The 12,506-nt window shown below is 40.3% G+C and overlaps 1 long non-coding RNA gene across 1 annotated transcript in view; it reads right to left on the minus strand.

Annotated features, from left to right (window-relative positions):
• The window catches only part of LOC138919311 (uncharacterized), a 150,984-nt gene extending 148,632 nt beyond the window's left edge, over positions 1-2,352 (minus strand). Inside the window, exons 1-3 of the long non-coding RNA XR_011429420.1 lie at positions 2,246-2,352; positions 1,486-1,584; positions 200-435 (exon numbers count right to left, since the gene is read on the minus strand). This is a non-coding gene — a long non-coding RNA (uncharacterized lncRNA). The remainder of the gene's footprint in view (positions 1-199; positions 436-1,485; positions 1,585-2,245) is intronic.
• Between the last annotated feature and the right edge of the window lie 10,154 nt (positions 2,353-12,506).

Raw genomic sequence — 12,506 nt, forward strand, 5'->3', positions numbered from 1 at the left:
TGCCACAGGCTTGATGAGCAGTATGTAGGTCCACGCCCAGGATCCGAACCCACAAACCCCGGGCCGCGGAAGCAGAGTATGTGAACCTAGCCACCAGACCACCCAGCTGGCCCCTGGTCAAGGATTTTTTAACCTCAGGTATTAAGCCAACTTTTCCCCCACTTCAAAGCAGTTAAAATTACAATAGCTCTTTACTTACTTTGCCTCACACTCATCTCTTCTGGAATAGGCTCTTGAGATGTCTCCTCTGATTCAAGATTTCTACCTTCCAAGGTTGGAAGGTTGACATCCGTCAAACCAGAGCGTCTTTTTCGTTCATATTTATCATATCTGTCTGCTTTCTGAGCGAGAAATCTCTCCTCAGCAATTTTAGTTCTAATCATCTCAATACTTAAATCCTTTCTCAGTTGACTGGCAAAATGTGATGCAGCCATCCTGCCAGGGAAAAGAAAGGTAGACAACTTATATAGATTTTCATATTATTTAAAAAATTAAGATTCCAGTTCACCTCCTGCCCCACCTCAGAGCATTCTGAAATAAAAAATTTTCAGTACAAAATGGAATAAATATGTGACACTGCAGTGTGGGAAGAAAGTTATCAAAAGATAGTACGATCTGTTTTGGGCTTCTACATAGGGCCTTGCTTGACAGATGAAGTGAAGCCCAGGAAGCTATGGGCCATAACACAAACAAGAGGCTCTAGGCTCACCGCACAGCACTACAAAGTGACAAGAGTGAAGGAAAGGAAAGGATAGGGAAAGTAAGTGAAGGACAGTATACAGAATCGTTTCCTAACCTTTCCCTGGTGATGAAGGCAGGAGCCTGGCATTTTTTCTCAAGCCAAAAAACAAAACAAACCGAACACACAAGATGCCTATTAGACAGACAGGGATGATAAGCAGGCAGTTGGATATACAAGATTGAGCACAAGATGGGTTTTTAGAAGAACTGCCATGGTGATACAGAAGGATAACCATACAGTCTGCCGTTTGAGGGCATAATGAAATTATTTTCAGCCATGTAAGAAATCATATTGTTTACCTGGCCCATACTCTTTTCTTAGAAAGATTCTTGAGAACGTGTTCAAGCAAAACAAGGGAGAAGGACAAGAAACAGGATGCCATGTGTTCCAGGAAATCCTTCATTCAAGTGAGGAAAAGAATAAAGGAAAGTGGAAAGTCTAAGGGAGTCACCTATGCAGCTGGTATAGAAAACAACCAAGCCCAATGGGAGAAAGATGACTGATTCTCCACAAGTGTTGCTGGCTCAAAAGAAAAAAAGAAAGAAAGAAAAAGGGGACGGTCTGCCAATAGGAAGATAAAAAAGTTCTAAGCAAACTAGACTCTTCAACAACAAGAATAACTGAGACAGTCCACTAGAAAACTCCAGATCAAAGAAAAATCTGCACAAGAAATGCAACCAATTAAAATGTTACGTGATTTTAAGCAATCAACAGAGTATATAAAAAATGAGAATTCTTCTGACCTGGATGCTAATAACATTCTCCTGTAAGAGCCCAGGGGAAGTGACAAAGGACTCCACTTTTCAGTAAGCATGCTCCTCTACTATTTGACTTGCCACCTCCTGCAAGTATTAATGTGCTAAATGTTAAAGAGACAATAAACCATTAGTTATTTTAAAATACTGCATAGCACTATGCACCACAAAGAGAGACAGGGTGTGTGCAAAAGCTCGAGTTAATAGTAAAGGCGTGTTTAATTGTCACCTAAACCCGAACAGGTGGTTAGTATCATCGCTGTTACACAGGTGAGGGAGAGAACTGCCCACGTGAGCACAGCCAACAGGCGCTGGAGCTGGGATCTCAAGCCCTCAGCCTGGCTCTTCACATACAGGACATCTAAGTGCCCCTTTTGGCTGAGTGGAGTTTCTTACAGCTTGAAAGTCTAGAATGCCTTGTCTTGCTTGCCTAGAGGTTCGCAACCAGGGCGGGTTTTGTTGTTGCTTGCTCTGGGAGCAGCTACTGGAATTGAAGGTCGGGGCCAAGGATCCTAAGCATCGTCCTGCCCCAGAGGCCAATCACGGCCCAGTGGTGAAACGCTGACTATTGTATAGATTATGGCAACAAATATTTACTCTTCTGGAGGACGGAGCCGTCGGCTGCGGGAAGTGGTCCTAGAGGAGCCTCCCCCAAGCGGCGTCCAGCTCGCCGCTGCCCATCTCAGACCCTTCCAGACCTTCTAGGAGGAGGCGAGCCAGCGCCCTTCTTCCAGCTCCCAGCACCCACCTTCCTCAGGCAGCCTGTAGCGTGAAACCTCTGTCAAACCAAAAGGAAAGGAACGCTCCCTGTCTGGAGAGCCACCGCCGCCTCGGAGCAGTGCCGCCTACACCTGAGCCGCCCAGAATCCGAACTTCCCACACCCAGCCTCTGATTGGAGGGCCTTTGAGCAACCCCTGCGGGAAAGGGGCCCGCCCCTTCTCTCCCACGAGGCTTGCGATTGGTTCTCTCCCTGTGCTATTCGAATTGATTGAAAGGTGAACGCACGGTTCAAAGGATGGGCGGGTCCAACCGATTCTGGCTGAGGGCCGGGGCCGGGGCGCAGGTGAGGCGGTGCGGTCCCTAATCCGCCCGGAGCTCCAGGGCCCCAGCATCGGAGGAGAATGAAAGCGCTCCTCGGAGCAGAAGGGACTCTGTTTGCCGGGCTTTTTAACGTCCTTATTTAGTCACACAAATCCAGCACAGCTTATTGGAACGTTTTCTTCACTTAATATTTTTTAAAAAGGGTTTACTACCTCAGATTTCTCCTTACATCGCTTAGCGTTACTTGCCAACATCGCCAGGCTTTTTTTTTCCCATCCGGTTTTTATTGAGGTAAAATTTAAATACCGTGGAAAGGATTGATCTTTTAGTGTGTGATTTGATGAGTTTTGCTAAACGTAAACAGCTGTGTAAGCACCACCCAATCGGGAAACAGCATTTCCATCAGAGAGTTCCCTCATCCCCTTTCCAGGCGCCCACTGTTAGGCAGCCAACCTCTGCTCTGATTTCCATCACCACACACATAAAGGGGGTAGGTCCTCTCCCAGGTGGGCCTTCTTTCTCTAACCATGCTTTCCAGATCCATCCCTACTGTTGTGTGATCAGGAGTTGGATTTCATTGCTGAAAAGTATTCCATCGAATACTTTGTCTACCCATTCACCCATTGCTGGACATCTGGATTGTTTCCGTTTTTAGCTATTATGAATAAAGTTGTGTGGAAATTAATAAATAGAAACTTCATTAAATTGGAGTCTTGGGGCCCAAAGGCGGAGCTCTCACACCCTACCTCCTAGCAGAGCCCAACAGGAAGAAGACAGACTTCTTCTTGACCAAGAAGCTCAGCCAATGAGAGACTATCACAACTCAGCTAGTGAAACGCTGCTACACATCTGGACTCCCTGTTCACAACGGCCGTCCCAACTTCCTCTTCCGCCTAGAAAAGAGTTTCTCCTCCATGCTGCTAGCGACTTGCACCTGGCTCGCGATGGTTTCAGACATTGAATTGCAATTCTTGGTCCCCCATAAACCCAGTTTTGCTGGAGAAATAACTGGCTGGCTGTTTCAGGTCAATAGTTGCTATAAACATTCTTGTACAAGTCTTTTTTGTGGGCCTGTTTTATTTCTCTTGGGGAAATATAGATGTGGTATTTCTGGGTCATTCTGGGTATGCTTAACTTTATAAGAAATTGCCAAGCAGTTTTCCAAAAGAAAGCTGGCACATTGTTAGGAACAGAGAGGGTCATGGTGCAATGATAAAACATTCTATTCACCAAGCTAGAGCAATTTTAAACATGTATGGATCTAATAAAATAGGCTCACGATTGATGAAGCAAAAATCTACAGAACTACAGAGAAAAATTGATGAATCCGCCGTTATCGTGAGTGATTCAACACACCTCTCTCAGCACTGATTGACCAAACAGACAGAATTCAGCAATGATATAAAGAAGATTCAACAAAAGAACTAACCAACTTGAGCGAATGGACACTCAATAATCAGAGAACACATATTTTCCTTGAGCACATATGGAGGAGTTACAAATGATCACACACTAGGCCATGAAGAAAACTCCAACAAACTGCATAGACTCAAGAAAGTTGGAAATTAAAAGCAAAAAATAAATTTAAAATCCCTGTTTAGTAACTTCTGGGTTTAAGATGAAACTTATGATGGAAAATGTAAATGTCTAAAACCAAAAGATAATGAAAAAGCAAATCAAGACTAGTGGGATATAGCAAAATAGGTGCTTTGAAAGAAATTTTGAAAGAAACTTTAAAAGAAATTTTAAATGCTTATGTTAGAAAAGAAGAAAATCTTAAAATTAATATGTGTCCCTCTTAAGAAATTAGAAAAATAATAACTGAGTAAAGTCAAAGAAAATAGAAAGATAGTAAAAGAAAGTACACAAACCACTGAAATAGAAAGTAAAGATACAATAAGAAAATCGACAAAGTTAAAACTTCATTCTTTGAAAAAATTAAAATAGATAAAACTCTAGCAAGATTGATCAAAAAAAGAAAACACAAACAGTATCATGAATGAGAATACACAAAGGGGACTATATGCGTTACTAATTCCTGTGTAGCAGATTACCCCAAAATTTGCAGCATACAACAACCACCATTTTATTTGCTCTTGATTCAATGGGTCAGGAATTTGGGCAGATCTCAGTGGAACAAGTCATCTGTGTTTCATGTCTGTGTTCTCAGCTGGGTTGGCTCAAAGGGCCAGGCACTGGCTGGGATGGGTATTGATCCCCTTTCTAATTCTCTCTTCTCATTCTCCCACTAGAGTGAGAGAATCCACGGCCGTCTTGCTCATCTTTGTGGACCCTGTTGCTGACTATCAAGTGGGGCCATTCTCTCCCTTTGGTTAGTCTTTCCTTCCCCAGCAGATTCTCCATTTCGTCTCTCTTGGACTTCTTTGCCTGGTAGCTGGGTTCCTTCTTGGCATATGTGGAAGGCCTCATAAGACTTCGATTTGGAAGTTTCATATTGGCAGAGGAGAAAAACAAGAGCTGGAGGTAAAGGAACTTGCCCACCTTCTGAAGGAAAGTAGACTGTGAAGAGGGCGCTGAGTCTGTGTGCTTGACTGTGCCGTTGTGCACTCTCTCTTATTCAGGATGATGTGTATTTTTACATGAAGTTTAGATCTCAGGAATAAATATATAGTGTGGTGTGCACTGATAGAGATTACATACAGGAACTGTGATGGAATGGAGCAGGGTGCTGGAATATATCTTTAAAGTGGTTTTACTGTACCAGAGGACATGATTTTTTTTGCGACTCCGATAAAGAAATATTTTGAATGATTTTTTCTTTTGAAAGATGGCATGCTCATTACCATTGCCTTGTCACTCTTGCTAATTTTTGTTAGTGTTTCCTTCTAATCGTTTCTCAAGTATTTCTTTTTGGCTAAATTATTTGTTTATCTGTATGAAGCTAAGGGGGTTTGTTTTTCAGTGTGGATTTTTTAGCAGGTCTTCCTAATATAGGAAGGAATTTAATAGTGAATTTTTAAAGTAAAGGCCTAGTGCCCATAGGCACATTTTAATGTGTGAATTCTTTATTAAATATGTCTTATAAATGTTGATGAGGCGGTGTGTTAAAATAGTCATTTATTTTTAACTAACCTAATTTTTGTTAGAAAAGGATTGTGTCATTAAAAAAATTAAAATAAAAAAGCTTAAAATGAAGAAAACAAAGTCTCCCTCCTCTTCCCAGTTTTCTCCTCTTCTCCCTAGCCCCTAACTCATTTCCCTGAAATCACCTCTGTTACTAGTTTTTAGTTTAGTTTTATATCATATTTCTTCAAGTTTTATCAAGTTTATACAGAATCTATTGACATTCCACTCTGAGGGACTAAGAATTTATCATGATTTATCTACCCTCCCACCTCTGGATTATATTGTTTATATTTTTATTTTCTAGTCATTGCCTTATTTACTCTAAATAGCATATATAAATGTTTAATTCTTGATTTATCAAATTTACTATGGATTCAGTATCCACAATGAAAGGCAAGAACACTACCCTTCTACTCCTCTTCTCTCTAGTTACCTCCCTATTGTTCTTAGTTACATTAATATTGTCTGAAAAATACTGTGTGATCTTAATTCCTGTTTCCCCTTTTCCATTTTTCCATTCAAGCAATAACATGCTGTGAATTTTATTGCCTCAGGAGAGGGACAGGGCAGGGAGGAGGGCAGAGTTAGCCAGTCAAATGTTTGCCTGTTTTACTTGTCCGCACACCTGAGCTCAGCGAGGAGCACACGACGTTCAGGAGGACGCAGGGGCCCTGGAGGAGCAGGGGAAGGAGAGGCTGCCCCGTCGGAGGTCCGCGAGGGCCAGAGTGGTGCTGAGAAGCTACGTGGGAAACAAACACTGCTCCATGGTGGAGCCCGAGGAGGGGCTAACCTCGGAAAAAGTAGTGGTGTCAGCTATTTGGGGAAAGCAGGACCCTAGCACAGGGTTCCAACCTCAGCTGAGACTCCCATGCTGCGCGTGGAGCCCCGATGGAGCAGAGATCTGCTGCGCTGCAAGGAGTCATTCATGGAGGCTCCCGGTTCCCCGGGTGTGCAGATCACTGAAGCCTGGGGGGCCCCTTCTCTCTGATGATTTGGCAACTGCAAACCTTGGTGGGACCCCGGGGGGGCAGAGAAAGCCCAGGAATATCTGTGGTTACATTTCCCATCAAGCAGGTCTTATGAGGGAGGTAGAGGGAGAAAGGGAATATTTCCCAGAGGCGGAAATTAAACTGAAATGTAGAAAATAAAGTGATATTTCTTATACACTTGAATTTGTTGGCTGAGATAATACCCTGCCACGTAATCTTTAAATTGCCAAGCTTTATGAGATTTACTTGCTGTTCTGTAATATAATTATTAAATCTTCTGTGCTTTTGACATTGTTTGACACCCAAAAGTGAAAACCAATAGACGGCATGTACAATATTAAGATTACATAAGTATTATTCACCGCAAACCAAGCATTGCGATTGAACTAATTTAGAAGGAAACTGAAGGCATTCAAACATTAAAAGTTTGCTGCTTAAATTTTTCTTTTATTTTCTCTGGTTGTACTTAGTTGCCACCATTATGTACAATCTGATGTCTTGGTTTCCCGTTTTTGGCCTGAAGAACTTCAAATAATTGTTTTCTCGTGGGGAGACTGAATGGTAACTTTTTAATTTCCAGATGTCTTCATTTTATCCTGATGCTTAATTAACAATAAGGCTAAATTCAAAAAGTCTTTCCCTACACCTTTGAAGACATTACTGCACTTTCTTCTATTTTCTTACTTTTGTCTACTTGCTCTAAAATAGATTGAGAGAGGTGAACTGAAGGCTCCATCTCTCGTGGGTTTCTGTTTCTCCTTGCATCTCCTACAGTTGTTGCTTTATCGATATTGATGCTATGTTATTTGGTGCAGAGATTTTATACCTTCATTGCAAATTCCCCCTGTAATATTATAAAGTATCTTGTTTTAATGCTTTTTTGGTCCAAATTCTGACATTACTACAAGTCTGACTTTGGTTTTTCCTCTCAGGCCCAAATACTCTCATGAGGAAGCATCTTGAGGGAACTCCACTGATGGTTGCTCCATAGCCAGCTCCTCCCTTTGAATTTGCTGATGCTGAGCCTGGAGCTTATCTGAGGCTTCCTAGAAAGAACCTGGCTTGGCTTTGGTGTCCTGAGATGCAATTTCTTCTCTTTTGATTTTTGCAGGAAATTTCAACCCATTTGCTTTCTATTTTCCAGGTAGTCCTCAAAATTTCTGGCACACTGACGAGACTGTAATCGTTTTCTACAGATATAGTTCTGTGATTTTGAAAAGTATCTGTGTTGGAATTTCAGTGGGAGGTGAGAGAGTGGGGATTAATCATGTGTCACAGCCTACATCTTGACCTGGAATCTTTCCTGCAAGAGATTCTCAATTATAAGCTCCACATTTATAGAAATAAAACATTGTTTAGTGCCCATCCATTTTCTTCTTCCCTTTCTTACTCTTCAACATGTATTGTATGTGCACACAAAATCATTTCATTTAACATGTGAATACTTTTCCTTAATATTCACTAAAACTCTCAGTGCTTGAGTTCTCTTTTCTTCCCATGCTGAAAATGTAAAATACTGGAGAGATCTATCTGAACAACATATCTCTAGTGAGCATTCAGAAATTGCAGATGGTTTCCTTTGCTGTGCAGAAGCTTTTTAGTTTGACGTAGTCCCACTTGTTCATTTTTTCTTTAGTTTCCCTTGCCCGGACAGACGTGGGACTTGAAAATATGCTGCTAAGACCGACGTCAAAGATCGTACTGCCTATGTTTTCTTCTAGAAGTTTCATGGTTTCAGGTCTTACATTCAAGCCTTTAATCCATTTTGAGTTGATTTTTGTGCATGGTGTAAGGGAATGGTCTGCTTTCATTCTTTTGCATGTGGCTGTCCAGTTTTCCCAACACCATTTATTGAAGAGACTCTCTTTTCTCCATGGTATTCTCTTGGCTCCCTTGTCGAATATTAGCTGTCCATAAATGTGTGGGCTTATTTCTGGGCTCTCGATTCTGTTCCCTTGATGTGTGTGTCTGTTTTTGTGCCAGTACCATGCTGTTTTGGTTACTGTAGCTTTGTAGTATATTTTGAAATCAGGAAGTGTGATACCTCCAGCTTTGTTCTTTTTTCTCAGGTGTTCTTTGGCTATTCAGGGCCTTTTGTTGTTCCATATAAATTTTAGGATTCTTTGTTCTATTTCTGTGAAAAATGTTGTTGGAACTTTGATAGGGATTGCATTGAATCTACAGATTGCTTTAAGGAGTATGGACATTTTAATGACGTTGATTCTTCAAATCCAAGAGCATGGAATATCTTTCCATTTCTATGTGTCTTCTTTGAGTTCTTTCATCAATGTTTTATAGTTTTCGGTGTACAGATCTTTCACCTCTTTGGTTAAGTTTATTCCTAGGTATTTTATTCTTTTGGTTGCAATTGTAACTGGGGTTGCATTCTTAATTTCTCTTTCTTCTGCTTCATTGTTAGTATGTACAAACGCAGCTAATTTTTGTACATTGATTTTGTTTCCTGCGACTTGACTGTATTCCTTTATTGAGAAGATATTTGCAAACCATATATCAGATAAGGGGTTAGTATCCAAAATATACAAAGAACTCATACAGCTCAACAAGAAAACCAACAATCCAATTAAAACATGGGCAAAAGATCTGAACAGAGATTTCTCCAAAGAAGATACACAGATGGCAAACAGGCATACGAAAATATTCTCAACATCATTAGTTATCAGGGACATGCAAATCAAAATTACAAGGAGGTATCACCTCCCTCTGGTCAGAATGGCTATAATTAACAAGACAGGAAACAACAAATGTTGGAGAGTATGTGGAGAGAAGGGAACCCTTGTACGCTGCTGGTGGGAGTGCAAACTGGTGCAGCCACTATGGAAAGCAGTATGGAGTATCCTCAGAAAATTAAGAATAGATCTACCATATGATCCAGCTATTCTGCTGCAGGGTATTTATCCAAAGAACTTGAAAATACAAAAGCATAAAGATGCATGCACCCCTATGTTCATTGCAGCATTATACACAATAGCCAAGACTTGGGAGCAACCTAGGTGCCCATCAAGGGATGAATGGATAAAGAAGATGTGGTATTTATACACAATGGAATACTACTCAGCCATAAGAAATGATGAAACATGGCCATTTCTGACAACATGGATGGTCCTTGAGGGTATTCTGCTGAGTGAATTTAGTCAGAGGGAGAAAGTCAAATACCGTATGACCTCACTCATAAGTAGAAGATAAAAGCAATGACAAACAAACACATAGCAATGGAGATTGGATTGCTGGTTGCCATAGGGAAAGGAGGGGAGGGCAAAAGGGGTGATTAGGCTGACATGTGAGGGGATGGACTATAATTAATTTTGAGGTGGTGAACAGGATGTAATCTACACAGAATTCAAAATATATTGTGATGTACATCCAAAAGCTATATAATGTTATAATCCAATGTTACTGCAATTAAAATGTAAATAAATAAATAAATTTCAGAGTATATATATATATATATATATATATATATATATATATATATATTTTAGGCAGATTAGCCCTGAGCCAATCCCCTTCTTTTTGCTGAGGAAGACTGGCCCTAAGCTAACATTCATGCTCATTTTCCTCTACTTTATATGTGGGATGCCTGCCACAGCATGGCTTGCCAAGTGGTGCCTTGTCTGGACCCGGGATCCAAACAGGTGAACCCTGGGCCGCTGAAGTGGAGGGTACAGACTTAACCACTGTGCCACTGGGTATATTTTAAGAGACATTGCTGTTATGTAGCCATTAGAGAGTGGCGTAATTCTGAGGGGAATCACAGCAATTTGTGGTCAGAATACAGAGTAGTATACAGAATACAGTATAGTAATAAAAAATATATCAGTAAGTTCAAAGTTTTGAATAAATTGCTTGCATGTAACTTTATTCTTATGCTTTCTACACATTACCAGGTTCAAGGCATTTTACAGCTAGTGGGTGATAATATTTGCAATAAGTCAATTTTTTCTTTATATGATAAATACACAAGCAGAGAGTTATATGTTCAATTTAACTATAAAGACATGTGATGTTACTATCTGCCTGATCTTAAATCCTCCTTTTGGAAGATAAATATTTTTTTATTTAATAGAAACATTAGTTCATCTACTTTGTTAGCCCCATCAGCATCTGTATTGTCACTTTTCCTTTTGGAAATCGAATGGCTTGAGCCCTTCTCTAAAGGAACCACTTAGCAGTGTGCAGACTCACCATGTGGTGCACCTGAAAGCCCAAAACCCAACATCATACAGACTTGTATTGGGCGTGTCCAAAAATTTAGACAGACAGCTATCTTGTAGGTAGCAACAGGAAATAAAAGAGCTGCAAGACAGTCATAGTAAAAGGATGCTGGAAACGTTCTAGATCTTGATCTGGGTGATGGTTACACAGGTATATACATACGTAAAAATTCATCAAGCTATATATTTAAGATTTGTGCATTTTACTATATGTCTATTATACCACAATAAAAAACAATTTGTGAATATAAATGAGAACCATTTTATATAAGCCTCTAAACTTTGCCCGATTATTGAATATAGCAACAAAAATTTTCAGAGGAGTACTAAGTGTTAGAAATTTCCCTAAACGGTATGAAACTATTTTATGGTAGTTATTTTAGTTTCCTGCAATAAATTTAAAACATTCTAAAATTTTCAACTTAAGTTAAAACTGTACCATCAACCGCACAACAGTACAATGGATGGATAATCGTGGGTATGATCACATTTTGGAACACTGTGCAGCAATGAGAAGTAAGGAAGCACAGCGGCACTCAAAAACATGGATAAACCTCACAAGCACAAGGTTGGGTGAAAGAAACAAGTCACAAAGAAACTATCAAAGGTAGTCAAAAGGAGGTATATCGTTATGCATGCTTACACAGGTGGCAAACCTAAAGAGATGCCAGAGAATGATGAAAAAGCCAGTGGTTACCCCTCCAGGGAGGGAGGAGGATGCCGATATAGGAAAGAACCACAGACGGCTCTAAGGTACTGGCATCGTTCTGCTATGTTTCTTCACCTGGGGGGGGTGGTTACACAGGGGTTTACTTTAGAATTGTTCTTTAAGTATAAAAGAGCCAGACTAAAAAGTAAAAATCCAATAATCAGCTATTTTATGGGCCAGAAAGCCCAGGGGTTTACCCTTTGGGAAACTGAAAGTAGTTGCAGGTAGCCGGCATTATGTGTGGAGTTGCCAGATTTAGCAAATAAAAATAAGAAATTACAGCAAATAAAAACACTGGATGCTCAGTTACATATGAACTCTGATAAACAATGAATAATCTTTTAGATAAGCATGCCCCATGTAATATCTGGTCCCATGCAATATCTGGGATATACACATACTGAAAAATAATTCGCTGTTTATCTGAAATTCACACATTACTGAGCATCCTGTATTTTATCTGGCAACCGTAAATATGTGGCAAGCTGCACAGGCAGAAGCAGTTCTCGGTGGCCCAGTGAGGGGAGTACCCAAAGGAGGGCCAAGGAAAGGGAAGAGAAAGAAGAAGAAAAGTCTTAAATTAGCCTGACCCTAAGCTATTTGAACAATAGAGTAAGTGAATTAGCTGAGTTCAACCATTATTGCAATAGTTCAGGAGTAATGAATTCACACAATGTATCAAATAATTTCTATCAACAAAAAGCAGTATCAGCAGATGTTTAAAAGAGCCATCAGTGTTTCTCCTAAAAATTGTGTCTCTCTCACTACATCAGCCTCTCTTCTGATCACTTGGGATGAAAATATTGTGAAAGATAGCCTTGAGGATGCTCATTCTGTGACTAAGGTTTCTTAATCTGTAGACAGTGATTAGGAGTCAGGTTGCAATGTAGGTTATTTCATTTTGTTTTTATTCTACAAATATTATCTGACCACCTATCATGTTCCAGGAA

The sequence above is a fragment of the Equus caballus genome, chromosome 20, assembly GCF_041296265.1.
Source record: "Equus caballus isolate H_3958 breed thoroughbred chromosome 20, TB-T2T, whole genome shotgun sequence".
In the NCBI taxonomy this organism is placed as follows: Eukaryota; Metazoa; Chordata; class Mammalia; order Perissodactyla; family Equidae; genus Equus; species Equus caballus.